General features: G+C 38.7%; 1 non-coding gene across 1 annotated transcript; it reads right to left on the bottom strand.

The window, feature by feature from the left end:
- Positions 1-6,705: 6,705 nt before the first annotated feature.
- On the bottom strand, positions 6,706-6,812 carry LOC111765493 (U6 spliceosomal RNA). The gene has a single exon (XR_002797812.1). It is a non-coding gene; the product is annotated as a U6 spliceosomal RNA (small nuclear RNA).
- Between the last annotated feature and the right edge of the window lie 8,716 nt (positions 6,813-15,528).

The raw sequence follows: 15,528 nt of genomic DNA, 5'->3' as shown, positions 1-15,528 counted from the left end.
ACTTATAGCCTACATGCCTGCTTGACCACAGAAGCACCAAGAAAGCTTGAGAGGCCTAGTGTTTTTGTCCTAAACAAGTTTCCTGGGGGTTTATTTCTTATGGTTACTTTGTTTTACTTATGTATTTATTTGGTTGATTTCTGATCTTTTTGCATTATGGTCAGAAACTAGGGCCTGCTATGCTTTAGTTTTGGGAATGTATGATTGTTTAGTATGATCTGTTTAGAGAGCACAAATTCTCCTATTAAATTAAGCTTTTCAGTTCTTAATCAAATCCACAGTATTCTTATTTTCTTTTTTTCCCCATTCATTTCTCTTCCCTCCCCCCCCCCCCGTCTGCTCTCTGTCTGTTCATTCACTGTATGTTCTTTTTTTTTTTTTTCTTTTTTTTTCTTTTTTTTAAATTTTTTAATTTTTTATTGACTTTGTAATAATATTACATTAAAAATATATATGTGAGGTCCCATTCAACCCCACCCCCCCACCCCCCCTCTCCCCCCCCCCCCCCAACAACACTCGTTCCCATCATCATGACACATCCATTGGATTTGGTAAGTACATCTTTGGGCACCTCTGCACCTCATCACTGTATGTTCTTTTGTGTCTGCTTGCATTCTCAGCAGCACCAGGAATCTGTATCTCTTTTTGTTGTGTTATTCGAGGTGGTCTGTGCTTTATTTGCGCGGGTGGCTCTCCTTGCCTGCATGCAAGCTCACCACACGGGCCAGGAGGCCCTGGGTTAGAAGCTGGACCTCCTATATGGCACATGGACACTCTCTCAGTTGAGCTACATCTGCTTCCCCTTATTTTCTATTCAATAAACTATGAACTACTTAGAGAACTATGTTAAAATTTCCCCCATGTTCTCCTTATTCTTCTACTAGTTTTTACATTGCATATTTATTCTGTTGCTTTATTTTATGATGCATCAATTTTTACCACTGTTACAGCTTTTCTGTGTATTGTAACATTTATTTTAATATAATATTTCACTTTGTCTTACCCTTGAATTCCACTGGGTGTGAATTTGTTAGGGATGGCAGCTCTTCCCTTTCAGTTGTCTATAAAAGTTATTGCCCTGCACTTCCAACTTCTAGGGTTGCAGATGAGAAATCTGATGTTACTTTGATCCTCTTTCCTTTGTTGGTAACTTATATCTTTTACCTGGCTTCTGATATTATCTACATTCTGGGAATGTAGTTTTTTTTTTTTTTTAACCCAATTTATGCCTAGATATGTGTTTTTTCTCCTTATATATGTCTGGAACTTGGTGGATACTTCCAACCTAAAAATTCACATTTTTCTTCCATTTCTGAGAATTTCCCTTCTATTATATCTCTAATTATAACATCTACATATTCCCTTTCTAATTCTTGATCTCATTATTTACATGCCAAGCCTTCTGTAACTATTTTCTAAGTCTGTTCCCTTTCTGCATATGCTTTCCGTGGTTTGAGGTTGCTAATTACTTACACATCTTTCTCTCTGTGTGCTCAGAGGAGCCATCTGAGGATTGAAATACAAGTACTAGCCTTAGTTTTGCTCAAATAGGAGGCTTCTAGCCCTGTCTTGGGAAATGTGGCTTAACCTGAGTCTGGAGTGAATTGTCTCTGTCATCACAAACATTAAACCTGTAGGGTTGCAGTCATGCAGCTGCAGAACAGAGAGCACCGAGGGAGGCCACACCAAGCCTGCATGCTCATTCCGTGCTTGGGACTCTTTGGTAATCCCAGTGAATATTAGACTTTCCGTGGTCTCACCTATCCCCAAAGTGTCCTTCCATATGCAGGAAGTGAGGGAATGGAGAGGCAGCAGGGAGGTGTTCTTCAAAATACTTTCCCCTCTTGGAGTGTGTAGTCCTCTTATGAAAGCACAAAGAAGGTGCAAGAAGCATTCCCCTAGTTAATAGTTTACTATTTTGTTTTGCATTGAGAAAGATTTCTTCCATTTCATTTTACAACTCACCAATTCAGTTCTTACTGTGACCATCCTTTGTTTACTTCTTTTAATGGAATTTTAAACCAATCATACTACGTTTAGTTATAGAAAGTCTTTTTGTGCTCCATTTATACTTCATTGAAAATCTTCATTAAGTCAAAAAATTGAATTTTCATCTGATTTTTAAAATCAGTTTCACTTAAAAGAGAAGTGGGAGTAAACTGCTTTTGGCTGCCCAGCATGTTTCTTTGGGGAATTGTCTTTCTTGGTGGGACTGCTAGTCACAGGACCATACTCCCAGAATTGCTGGGGAGGGCACACGAGCTGTGATGGGCAAACTTGTTTTTCTATCTTGGAATTGGGATCTTGAGCAGAGGAAGCAGAAGGACTGAGGACTGATGTCACATGCCCCCACCTTAGAGTGACTGGGAAGCAAAATTGTTGGCCTTCTTGGTTCTAGAGAGGAAGATGTGCTTGACCACATTGTCTCTTATGCAGGGAATTAACTAAACATGAGTCAGTGCAAACAGTGAGCATCTAAAACAGATGCATGACCACCACCATCCCTTGCATAATAAATGGCAGAGCCAAGATTCAGACCCTGATCTGTCTGACTTCAGAATTCGGGTTCTTAACCTCTATAATATACTTTCTGTGCAACACCCAACCTCTTCGAAAGAGAATATCCTTTTATTGGCCAAGGCAATTGTAGTGGTTTGAGACTGTATGTGCCCCAGAAAATCATGTTGTTAAAGCTTGTCACTTCCTGTGGGTGTGAACCTATTTTGAGTAGGTTACTTCAGTTAAGGCATGGCCTCCTCTTACTGGAGTCCTCTATAAACAGGATGAATATGGAGAGAACGGGAGAAGCTATGCAGACAGAAAACAAAGTGAAGAAACCCAGAGGAAGGGGAGCCACTATGTTCCTTGCCATGTGACAGAGAAATCCAGGATCACCAGCAACCTGTCTTTAGGGAGAAAGCATCACCTGATGTTGCCTTGATAGATTGCATTTTAGCAGCCTAGGAAACTAAAACAGCAATCTTTCTCTTTAGCCTCTTGACAACATCACCTTTTGCTTCCTTTGGGAAGCAAAGTCACCTCTCACCCCTTTGTACCTTCAACTTCTTCCTCTCCACTGGATTTCCCCCCATCAGGGATACTCCCTTTTCTGTTCACTGACCAGTTCTCATCTGTGAGGAGTCAAGAGCACTGGCTGTGAATCTTAATTCTGTCTTTTAACCACTATGTGGCATAGAGTCAATTATTTCCCTGCTTCTGAAAGATAAGGATAAAAATACCTGCCTCATTGTGAAGACTAATCACAGCAGATGTGCAATATGTTTTTTGTCTATTAGATAATGAAGGCAAAAATAAGTTCCTAAACTGAGTTACAAAATAGTGTTGGTGCTGACTTCACCTCTCTTATCTTCAGGTGCTAATCATCAATGCTCCTTTCCACCCCCACTGTAGAAGTTTGATATTATTGGTGAATTCCAAAGAAAAATTGGATTATGTTTATAAACTGGTCTTTTCCTCTGGGCATGATTAAATTATGATTAGGGCCTTGGGGGGTGGGGACTCACAGAGAAAACGACATAGCAGAAGAGTTATTTGGAGTTTTGTTGTTGGAGTTTTGTTGCTGGAGTTTTGATATTGGAGTTTCGATGTTGGAATTTTTGAGCTGGAGTCCAGGAAATAAGCACACAGAGGACGAGAGCAGCTGAGCCTGGAGAGAATCGAGCCCCAGGGCTAGAGAAAGAGCTGATTGCCTGAGAGTCTACAGCTGGCCTTGTGGAGAAAAGACAGGAGCTGAGCCCAGAAAGAAATGAGTCCCTGGAAGAGAGGAACCCAGGAAGCCTGAACCTTGGCAGACATTGGCAGCCATCTTCCTCCAAAATGTGGCAATAGGCTTTGGTGAGGGAAGTAACTTGTGCTTTATGGCCTGGTAACTGTAAGCTTCTCCCCCAAGTAAATACCCTTTATAAAAGCCAACATTCGAGGTAACTTTTCTGTATTCTAAACCTTCTTTAAAAATAAAGTTTAAAAAAAAAAATCTACAAGGTCAAAGGGCAAATAAATTTCCCCAGACTGGGGAAAAAGAAAAGCCAACGTATTTCTGGTATTTTGCATCAGCACCCCTTTGGCTGCCTTATACACCCACAGATTCTTCCAGCAAAGTTATGGGAGTGAATCACCAGGGAGCATCTTCTCCTTTAGTCTATGGCTTTCCAAACGGAAGCTCCTGGTACTCAGGCATATTAATTATTACTGTGAAACAAGCTACGCTCATACTGTAGTGACTAAAACATTAAAAATTCATTCTCTCTCCCAGTTTTTGTGGATCAGGAATTCGGGAATGGCTTGGCTGGGTGCTTCTGGCTCTGGGTCTCTCAGGAGGTTGCACTCAGATTTTAGCAGGACTGCAGTCATCTGAAGACTTGCCTGGGCCTGGAGGACCTGCCTCCAAGAGGGCTCATTCACGTGGCTGGTTCGCGTGTTGGCAAATGGTCTCAGGTCCTTTCATGTAAACTCCACAGGACGGTGTGCGTGTTCTCATGACATGGTGACTGTCTTACTCAGAATGAATGATCGAAGAGAGAGATAGGCAGAAGCTAATCTTCTTATGACCTGTTCAAAGATACATAGTTTCACTTCTGCCACATTCTCTTTGTTAGAAGTGATTCACTAAGGCTGGCCCACACTCAAGGGAAAGAAAATTAGGCTCTCTTATTTGAAGGGAAGAGTGTCGAAAATTTGAGGACATATTTTTAAACCACTACAGCAAGACATTGGGACGTAGGTGAATGTCTAGCTGCCCTGGTTTTGGAGTTAGACATACTTGAGTTCAAGTTCTGGACTCTTATCATTTATTTGCTGTGTGACTTTGGGAAAATTACTTATCTCTCTGAACTTCAGGCTCTCCTCATCTGTAAAATATGGGAAACAAAACCCTTCTAGCAGGCTCTTGTGAACATAAGATGAGATAGCACATGTAAAATGCCAGTCATCACACCTAGAAGGTGGAAAACACTTAGGAAGTGCTGTAATTACCGTGGCTTGGGGAGAGAATCTCCCCTTATTTTCTAGACAACTTTTATCATGTTGATACTCTCTCAACCAAACTCATACTCTTGAAATCTCTCTAATCTATTGCAAAGCTTCCTCATTAATCTCCATGCTTTCTGTTCCTATCCCACAAATCCACCTTTCATTGTGGGATGCTACATTGATCTTTGTAAGAAAAAGTTTGTGTAACTGATCTTCTCAAGAAGTTTCTACTCATTTCCATTCCCTGCAGGCTGACCTGCAGAGTTTTGAGTGTAGGGTTCACAGCTCTGCAGATGATCTGCTCCTGATGCACATTTCATTGTGCCTTTCCTCTACCCCCAACACCCAGGCACGCTTGTTTGAGGGTCTGTACCTTCTCTGAAGCCTGGTCTCTGTTCTCCCCTCTCCCCACCTGGTACGCCCTTTGGCAAGTCGATTCCTTTGTGTGAGTCTCTATTTCATTATTTGTATAATGGTTTATGATTCTTCCATCCTAGGACTGCTATGAACATGATGATAAATGATAATGTTGATGAGAGATAAAATTAATGCACCTGGAATCTATCAGTTTCTATGTTGAATGCTCTACATATTTAATCACATAAACCTATTTCCCACCTTAAAGGAAACTTTTAAAGCAAAGAATGACATGCATTCAGAAGAGTGTGTAAGTCATAGCATCAATGAATTTTCACAAAGTGAGCCCTCCAACATAATCAGCAAAGAAGATTAAGAAAATCATCCAGAATTCCCCCTCATGTCCGCTTCTAGGCACTATTCTAACAACCATAGGATTCGGCCTTTATAATATAGAGAATCATCCATTATCTCCTCTTTTGTGTCTGATTTCTTTTCATTAGCATTATGTTGGTGAGTTTCATTATGTCATTGTGTGAAATTTTTCAATTCATTCTATTACTACATGCAGTAATTCACTTTGTGAATATATCAGTTTATTTAACCATTCTACTGTTGATGGATACTTGAGTTTCCAACTTTTGCAATTTTTGAAAAGGCTGAAGAGCATTCTTGTACTTTCTCCTCTCACTGTCTTCTCTCTTTTACAGACAAAGAATCTGAGGCCTCAAGAGTTTAAGAAACTTACCCAGTTTATTAGGGAAGAGTCAGTTTTCAAACTTATCTGTGATAACCTCTTAAGTCTGGTATATCTTAGTCACTCAGTAAATGTGAATTCTTTTCTTCTCACTGTCCTTCATTTGTCTGTACTTTTTCCAAGGCTCAGTTCTCAGCCCAGCTTCTCCAGAAGCTTTGCTGAAGGATCACAGTCATGCTGGATCCCACCCTCCCTATACTCTGGCCAGACGTTGATACCTCCTTATTATAGTCCTTATTGTCTTTCTGGATTTACAATGATCATACATTCTTCCAACAAATATTTATTGAGAACCCATGATGTGCTAACTAATATTGTAGGGTCTAGGTACACAGTTGACCCTCCTGTCAGGAAGACAAAGAATAAACAAGTGAACAAATAAACAAAATGTGGGTAATTTTGATGGGATAATAAAGCATCTCTTGGGGAGTTTTTTTTTTTTTTTTTTTTTTTTTTTTTTTTTTTTTTTTTTTTTTTTTTTTTTTTTCATATGAGGTCATTTATTCTACTAAGTATGGATATTCTCTTTTTTTTTTTTTTTTTTTTTTTTTAATTTTTTTATTTTTTATTGACTTTGTAATAATATTACATCAAAAATATATAAAAATATGGAACGCTTCACGAATTTGCGTGTCATCCTTGCGCAGGGGCCATGCTAATCTTCTCTGTATCGTTCCAATTTTAGTATATGTGCTGCCGAAGCGAGCACCTCTTGGGGAGTTTTTGCATCAACCATGCTCTGTCTTTATTTTTCATCTTCTTCCTCTGCACAAAATCTTTCCTGTCTGGAGCATGACTGTGCTGGGCAGAGACCAGAGTGATGAGCCTGCCACATAAAAATCTGGAAAAAGAGATTTTCCCCCCAAAATATAAAACAGTGATAATACCAAATGCTGGCAAGGATCTGAAGAAAGTGGATTACTCATGCATTGCTGGTGGGAATATAAAATGGCCAGCTGCTTTGGAAAGAATAAGGCAGTTTCTTACAAAACTAAGCATGCAGTTGTCCCATGATCTACAATCACTCTCTTGGGTATTTACAACAAATAAATGAAAAAAAAATTCCACCTTTAAAAATGGATTTATATTTACATTTTATATAAATGGAATCATACAATATGCAGTACTTTGTGCCTGGTTTATTTCACTTAGCATAGTGTTTTGTTTTGCCTAATATTAACACCTTATAACATTAACATACATTTGTTCCATTTCAAAGAAAAACAGTCTTATATATGTAATATTACCCATATTCATATTTCACATGAGGATTCACTATGCTATGTAGTCCCATGTTGAAATTTTAGCTTTCTTTCTAGTAATGTACATGACCTTAGACTTTCCCTTTCAACCACCATCATACTCATATAATAGCTTTGCTAAGTTACAAACTCTGTGATGTGCTTTCACCTTTTCTATTCATTTCCAAAGATTAACCAACAACTTTTTTACCAATTCTGCACAGATTAACCCTAAGCTTTCAATTCTCTAACCTCATTCTATTTTCTGATATATATCTGATGAGTTTACACAATGTAGTCATAATAGAGCAATCCCACAGTATTTGTCTTTTTGTGACCGGCTTGCTTCACTCATCATAATGTCCTCCATATGTTGTTATATGCTTCATGACTTCATTTCTGCTTATAGATGCATAATATCCCATCGTGGGTATACACCACAATTTGTATATCCATTCATTGGAAGGACATCTGAGTTGTTTCCATTTTTTTGGCAATTGTGAATAATGCCGCTATGAACATTGGTGTGCAGATGTCTGTATCACTACTATTAGTGGTATTGCAGGATCACATGGCAAGCTGATACTCAACTTCTTTAGCGACTGCTAAACAGTTCTCCACAGTGGCTGTACCATTCTCCATTTTCACCAACAGCTTTTCTATCTCTCCATATTCTCCCCAACATTTTTAGTTTTCCAACGTTTTAATAGTGGCCACTATAATAGGTGTGAAATGATCTCATTGTAGTTTTGATTTACAATTCCCTATTCACTAGTGATGTTGAACATTTTCTCATATGTTTTTTTGCCATTTGTATTTCTTCTTTGAACAACTGTCTGTTCAAGTCTTTTGCCCTTTTTTTTTTTTTTTTGGCTGAAAAAACCCAATTCATTATCTTACATTTCTGGGGATCAGAAGTAGAAAATGGGTCTGATGGTGTTAAAATCAAAGGCTGCATTCCTTTTGGAGGTTTGTATTAGTCTGCCAAAGGGGTGCTGATACAGAGTATCAGAAATCTGCTGGCTTTTATAGGGTATTTATTTGGGATAAAAGCTTACAGGTACAAGGCCCTAAAGAGACCAAGTCAAGGTTGCTTTCTCACCAGTTAGTTGCCACGTGTTGAAGGAAGATGGTTGCTGATCTTGGCCCGGGATTCTCTCTGGGCTTCCTCTTCCTCTTGAGGCTCTGTGGGCACAGCTTCTTCCCATTCTCAGTATAGGGTTTGTTTCTCAGGACTTCCTCTCTCTCGGCATTCCAGTCTTTCTGGGCTTTCTATATTAGCTGCAAATTATCATGCGAATGACACTCATGTCTTCTCAGGGCCCTGGGATAAAAAATGACAAAGCTCTCTTTTGCCCATTTTTTTAAAAGACATGGAAAACATAATTATCAAATTTATTTGGAAGAGTAAGCGACCCCAAATAGCCAGAAACATCTTAAAAAGGAAGAATGAAGTTGGAGGATTCTCACTTCCAGACTTTAAATCATTTTATTAATATCTAGCTATATTGGAAAAATAGCATGGTACTGGCATAAAGACAGACATATAGACCAATGGATCCGATTAGATGGTTCAGAAACAGACCCTCATTTATGCAAACTAAAGTTTCTTTTGCCCATTTTTAAATTGGGCAGTTTGTCTTTTTATTGTTGAGTTTTAGTATCTCTTTATTTATTATGGATATTTAACCCTTATCAGATATGTGATTTCCAAATAAAGTCAGCTACCTTTTCACCGTTTTGACAAAGTCCTTTGAGGTGCAAAAGTGTTTAACTTTGAGGAGGTACCATTTATCTATTTTACCTTGTTTATTGTGCTTTGGATATAAGGTTTAAGAAACTACTGCCTACCACAAAATCTTGAAGATGTTTTCCTACATTTTCTTCTAAGAGTTTTATGGTTGTAGCTTTTATATTAAGTCCTTGGTCCATTTTGAATTAATTTTTGAATTAATTTTTTTTTTTTTTGGGTATGGATATCCATTTGTCCCTGCACTGTTTGTTGAATAGACTGTTCTGGCCCAGCCGAGAGGGCTTGACAGTCTTGTCAAAAATCACTTGACTGTAGATGTTAGGGTATATTTCTGGGTTCTTGATTCAGTTCCACTGGTCAATCTGTTTGTCTTTATGCCAGTATCATGCTTTTTTTAAATTTTTAAACTTCTGTAGCTAGGTAGTATGCTTTATTTTATTTTAAAAATTTATTTATTTTCTTTTTCCCCTTCCCCTTCTTCTGCCTTGCTGTTTTTGCTGTCTGTGTCCATTTGCTGTGTGATCTTCTGTATCTATTTCTCTTTTTGTCTTCTTGTCTTTCTCCTCTAGGATTCACTGGGGTTCAATCCTGGGAACTTCTGACGTGGACAGAAGTTCCCTGTCACCTGTGCCACCTCAGTTCCTGGTTTCTGCTGCACTTGATCTTGACTCTCCCCTTTGTCTCTCTTTCATTGCATCATCATCTTGCTGTGTGACTCACTTGCGTGGGCACTGGTTTACTGCGTGGGCACTGGCTCACCACGGGGGCACTTGTGTGGGCACTGGCTTGCCATGTGGGCACACTTTCTCTTCTTTTTCACCAGAGCGCCCCAGGGATCAGACCCAGGTCCTCCCATATGGTAGGGTGAAGCCCTATAACTTGAGCCGCATCTGCTCCTTCTGATAGATTTTGATATGCTGTATTCTCATTTTCATTTGTCTCAAGATATTTACTGAATTCTCTTGCAATTTCTTCTTTAACCCACAGATTATTGTAGAATATATTATTTAATCTCTCTATATTTATGAATTTTCCCTTTCCCCCATTCATTATTGATATACAGCTTTACTCCATTATGATCAGAAAAAGTGTTTTGTATAATTTCAGTCTTTTTAAATTTATTGAGACCTACCTTGTGACCCAACATATGGTCTATCCTGGACAATGAGCCATCAACACTTGAAAAGAATATATATCCTGTTGTATTGGGGTGTAAGGCTCTAAAAATGTCTATTAGATCTAGTTCATTTATCATATTATTCAAGCTCTCTGTTTCTTTATTAATCCTCTGTCAGATGTTCTATCCCATATTGAGAGTGGTGTATTGAGGTCTCCAACTATTATTGTAGTGATGTCTATTTTACCCATCAGTTTTGCAAATGTGAGCCTCATGTATCTTGGGACACCCAGGTTAGGTTTACAAATATTTATTATAGTTATTTCTTCTTGGTAAATTGCCCTTTTATTAATATATAATGACCTTCTTCATCCAGTATAACAGTTTGACATTTAAAATATATTTTTTCCAATAGTAGTATCACTACTCAAACTCTTTTTTTGGTTACTATTTGTGTGGAATATCTTTCCCAACTTTCGCTTTCAATGTGGTTGTGTCCTTATGTCTGAGGTGAGTTACTTGTAGATAGTATATAGATGGCTCATGTATTTTTCTTTTTATCCATTCTATCAGTCTGTGTCTTTTGATTGGGGAGTTCAAGCCATTAACATTCAATATTATTACTGTAAAGGCATTACTTACTTTATCCATTTTATCCTTTGACTTTCTGTTGTCATATCTTACTACTCTCTGTTTTTAACCCTTTAATTTTTAAAAAATATTTATTTATTATTATTTTTTTAAATTACATTAAAAAAAATATATGAGGTCCCATTCAACTCCACCGCCCCCACCCCCCACTCCCCCCACAGCAACACTCTCTCCCATCATCGTGATACATCCATTGCACCTGGTAAGTTCATCTCTGAGCATCACTGCACCCCATAGTCAATGGTCCACATCATAGCCCAGACTCTCTCACGTTCCATCCAGTGGGCCCTGGGCGGATCTACAGTGTCCCGTAATTGTCCGTGAAGCACTATCCAGAACAACTCCACGTCCCGAAAATGCCTCCACATCTCATCTCTTCCTCCCGTTCCCCACACCCAGCAGCCCCCATGGCTACCGTTCCCACACCCATTCCACATTTTCTCTGTGGACATTGGATTGGTTGTGTCCATTGCACACCTATGTCAAGTGAGGGCTTAGATTCCACATGGGTACTGGATGCACTCTTCCCGCTTCTAGTTGTAGACACTCTAGGCTCCATGTTGTGGTGGTTGACCTTCTTCAACTCCATGTTAGCTGAGTGGAGTAAGTCCAATACATCAAAGTGTAGGAGCTGAAGTCTGTTGAGGCTTTGGGCCTGGGTGTCATATTATCAGTCCAGAGATTCAAATCCCCTACATATATCTTAAACCCAGCACCAACTACAATTCCAATAAAGTAGCATGCAAGTCTTGTGAAAAGAGATCCCCTCTGAGTCCATTTCCATCATGCAGAGACACCAGCTCCAAAGAAGGGCCATCTGTCATGGCAGTGAACCCCTTCTGCCATGACCATAGAACCCGTGGGTCTCTTTATCCCTCAAAAGAACCAATACCTGGGGTTGTATCTACCTTATCTGTCTCTTAGACTCTGTTCAGTTGTACATAGGGCTATTCCTTCTGACAACCTCCAGACTCTTTTTTAGAGACTCACAGCCTTATAATCTCATTTCTCCTTTCCATTTCCCCCTTACATTAGGTCAAACAGCTTCCCGAAGTCATGTTATTATATGTAGACAGGTATATTCTGCTGTTCCGCATTGAATCTTTAATTCAATTAACCCTTTAATTTACCCTTCCTAATAATCTTCATTTCTATACTCTTCTCCAAATCTCTTGTCCTTGTTTTATCCTTTTCAGGTTAGAACACTTTCTTTAGTATCTCTTGTAATTCTGGTCTTTTGGTAACATACTCTCTCAGTTTTTGTTTGTCTGTGAAGACTTTAACTCACCCTCATTTTTGAAGGACAGTTTTGCCAGATATAGAATTCTTACCTGGCAGTTTTTTTTCCTGTTAGTACCTTAAGTACATCATACCACTTTCTTCTTGCATACATGGTTTCTGATGAGAGGTTGACACTTTATCTTACTGATGTTCCTTTGTATGTGATACTTTGCTTTTCTCTTGCTGCCTTTAGAAGCCTCTCTTTATGATTTTTGTTATTCTGAATAGTAGATGTCTCAGAGTAGGTCTATTCAGATTTATTCTGTTTGGGTTGCATTGCCCTTCTTGTATATTGATATTTATGTCTTTCATAAGAGTTGGGAAATTTTCAGTCATTATTTCCTCAAATAGTCTTTCTGACTCTTTTCCATTCTCTTCTCTTTCTGGGATACCAATAATGCATGTGTTTGTGTGTTTCATTTTGTCATTCAATTCCCTGAGACCTTGCTTCATTTTTTATATTTCTCTCTTTCTGTTCTCCTGTCATTTCCAGTTTAGATATTTTGTCCTTGAAATCACTAATTCTGTCTTCAAGCAATTCAAACCTGTTGTTATGTGCTTCTAATGTATTATTAATCTCATCCACTGTGTCTTTCATTCCGATAAGTGCTGTTACTTTCCTTTGCAGGCTTTCAAATTGTTCTTTATGTTCACTGGGTGTCTTCTTAATATACTTTATATTTTTAGTCATATCTTTCCTTAATCCTTTGAATTGATTTAGATTTGTGTGATTATCATTGTTTAGCTGTCTTAAATCTTGTATCTCATCAGAGTATCTGGCTTGTTCCTTTGGCTGGGTCATCTCTTCTTGTTTCTTAGTAAGGCTTGTAATTTTTTGCTGATGTTTAGGTATTTGTACATGTTTGAATTGATTCTGATGGTCAATCTCTCTCTTTTGTGCAGCTTTTTTTTTTCTTCACAGTTCTTCTTTGATTTTTTTATTCAATTTATTCTGAGTCTTTAAAATTGCCTAGCTTACCTTATCAAAATTGGACCAGGGACTAACTAGGGGAAGCAGATTTTCTCCCTGGATTTGGTCTAAAGAGAGACATAAAAGCAGTTTTCTCCTTGCAATTTCCTGGGCAGTCAGAAGATGATGCTTTTTGGCAAATCTTTCCCAAGGTGTTTCTTTCAACCTTGGCCTTCCCAGTGTTTCTTTTCTGGCCAGAGCCAAGATTCAAAGAGAGCTCTGCTGGCTGAGTTCAACGAAGAGAAACCAGTCTCCATTCTCCAATGCACCCTCCCTCTTCACTTGCAACAGGTGACAGGGAGAAAGACATCTATTCACCTCTCAGTTGGCTGTAGTGAGCCAGGGGTTTTATCCAGGCTTAATGTCTTGAGGATGGGGAGTAGGTGCCTTTCCTTTCCCTGCAGAGGTTTGGAACTCATGTTTGTTGTTTTAGGTTCTTTGCTTCTCTATCCCTCACCTTCCTGGTGGTTGTGCAGCACTGTCCTGGTCTGCTGACCTCCAAAACAGATCCCTCAGGCAGCTTTTGGCCCTTTTGATATATTTTTTTTTTTGAGATTTGAGTCCTGCCTGCCTATTACAATGCCATCTTCCTGAAACTCCAAAAAGATTATTCTTTATCCATTGAATTGCCTTTTTACCTCTTCCAAAAATCAGTTGCCCACATTTGTAAGGGTCTATTTATGGAATCTATTATATTCCATTAATTTACATATGTCTGTCATTTTGCCATTCTCACATTGTCTTTGTTTTTGTAGCTTTATAGTAAGTCTTGAAATTAAGTAGAACAAGATCTCCAACTCCATTCTTTTTTTTTTTTTAAAGATTTATTTATTTATTTCTCTGGGTTTATCTTATCCAGTGATTTTTAAAATTTCAGACAGTGTAGTTTTCATTTCCAAACTTTACATTTTTTCAAAATAGTTTTATTTCTCTGTTAATCCTCATCTTTCCATTTATTTCAATAATATTTAACTCATGGGACATGATTATAACACCTGCTTCAAATATCTGTCTGAGAAGTCTGTCAATTGGGTAATCCAGTATTGGCATCTGTTGATTATTATTCCCCTTAAGAAGAGTTCAGTTTTCCTGGGTCTTTATATGCAGGGTAACTCTGGATGGTATCCTAGGCATTTGCATATTATATCGCAAAACTCTGGGATCTGTTAAAATCCCCTGGAGAATGTTGACCTTTCTTGCTTTAACAGGAATCATTCTGTTTAGGTTTAGATTGATCATTCTATCTCACTTTCTGTTGGTGATGGGTCCAGTGTCAATTCCATTTTCAAAGCCTTTGCTATGCTGCTTTGCACCAACCTAAACATGCACCTCTTGTGGGATAATCTAAGGCTTGGGTGGTTTTTTGTATCATAGTTCAATTCCCAAAGGCTTTATAATCCTGCTTTGGGCCTGTTCTGCACTTACTCAGCTTGGGGGTAAGCCTGGGACTTCTCTTGGTTCATATATAGTATTTGTGGATTCTCTTATCCAACTCTCTCCTATCTGGGATTTCCCTTACATTGTCCTGATTTTAAGGCTACATTTAAAAAAGAAAAGTTTTATTGTAGTAAAATATATACAACTCAACCACTTTCAGGTGTCCTAAGGGTATCTTTTGACACTCTTCTAGCAAGGAAGGTGGGATACTCTTGGAACTTTAGCTACCTATACTACTGCATAGTTGAGCGTGACTTAGGCTACCTTTGGAGCAAAATGGTGAGTGAAAAATATAATGGAGATTTTCTCTACACTCTTCATTCTTCCCCTGGTTCCTCTGCCCCCCCAAAAAATGAAATTTTAAAATCAGGATTTTAGGTGCATTTGCCTTTGTTACCATCTCTGGACTGCAGTTCCACAACTGCTGCTGTCCTCAAGGCTGGGTAGGGAAAGAAAGAAGAGAAAAAATAGTGGCAAAACTGATGCACATACACACATTCTCCAGCTCACATGGGACCATTTTTCTGGTTCTTGGGCCAGAAAGACGGGTTTTATCCTGAAAATTTTGCTTCATGTCCCTGCTGTGCAAGTCTGTGGGCAAAGCTGGGAGGTAAAAGGGGAAAAACCTGTGAGAAAATCACCACTTTATGGATCATTCTGTAGGTTTTGGCTCTTACCCCCAATTTACCCACTCTTTTTTATTTAAATTGCCCATGCTGGCTTCTGTTTATTTAAAAAAATTTTTTTAGATTTATTTATTTATTCCCCCTCCCCCCATTGTCTGCTTTCTGTGTCCATTCACTATGTGTCCTTCTGTGTCTGCTTGTCTTCTCTTTAGGCTGTGCTGGGAACTGATCCTGGGATCTTCCAGAGTGGGAGAGAGGTGATCAATTTCTTGTGCCATCTCAGCTCCCTGGTCTGCTGCATTTCTTATTGTCTCTTCTCTGTGACTTTTTTTTTTTTTTTAAGATTTAT

Source organism: Dasypus novemcinctus, chromosome 24 (genome assembly GCF_030445035.2).
Source record: "Dasypus novemcinctus isolate mDasNov1 chromosome 24, mDasNov1.1.hap2, whole genome shotgun sequence".
NCBI lineage: Eukaryota > Metazoa > Chordata > Mammalia > Cingulata > Dasypodidae > Dasypus > Dasypus novemcinctus.
The sequence above is the reverse complement of the archived record's forward strand: the minus strand, read 5'-3'. Positions and strand labels throughout refer to the sequence as shown.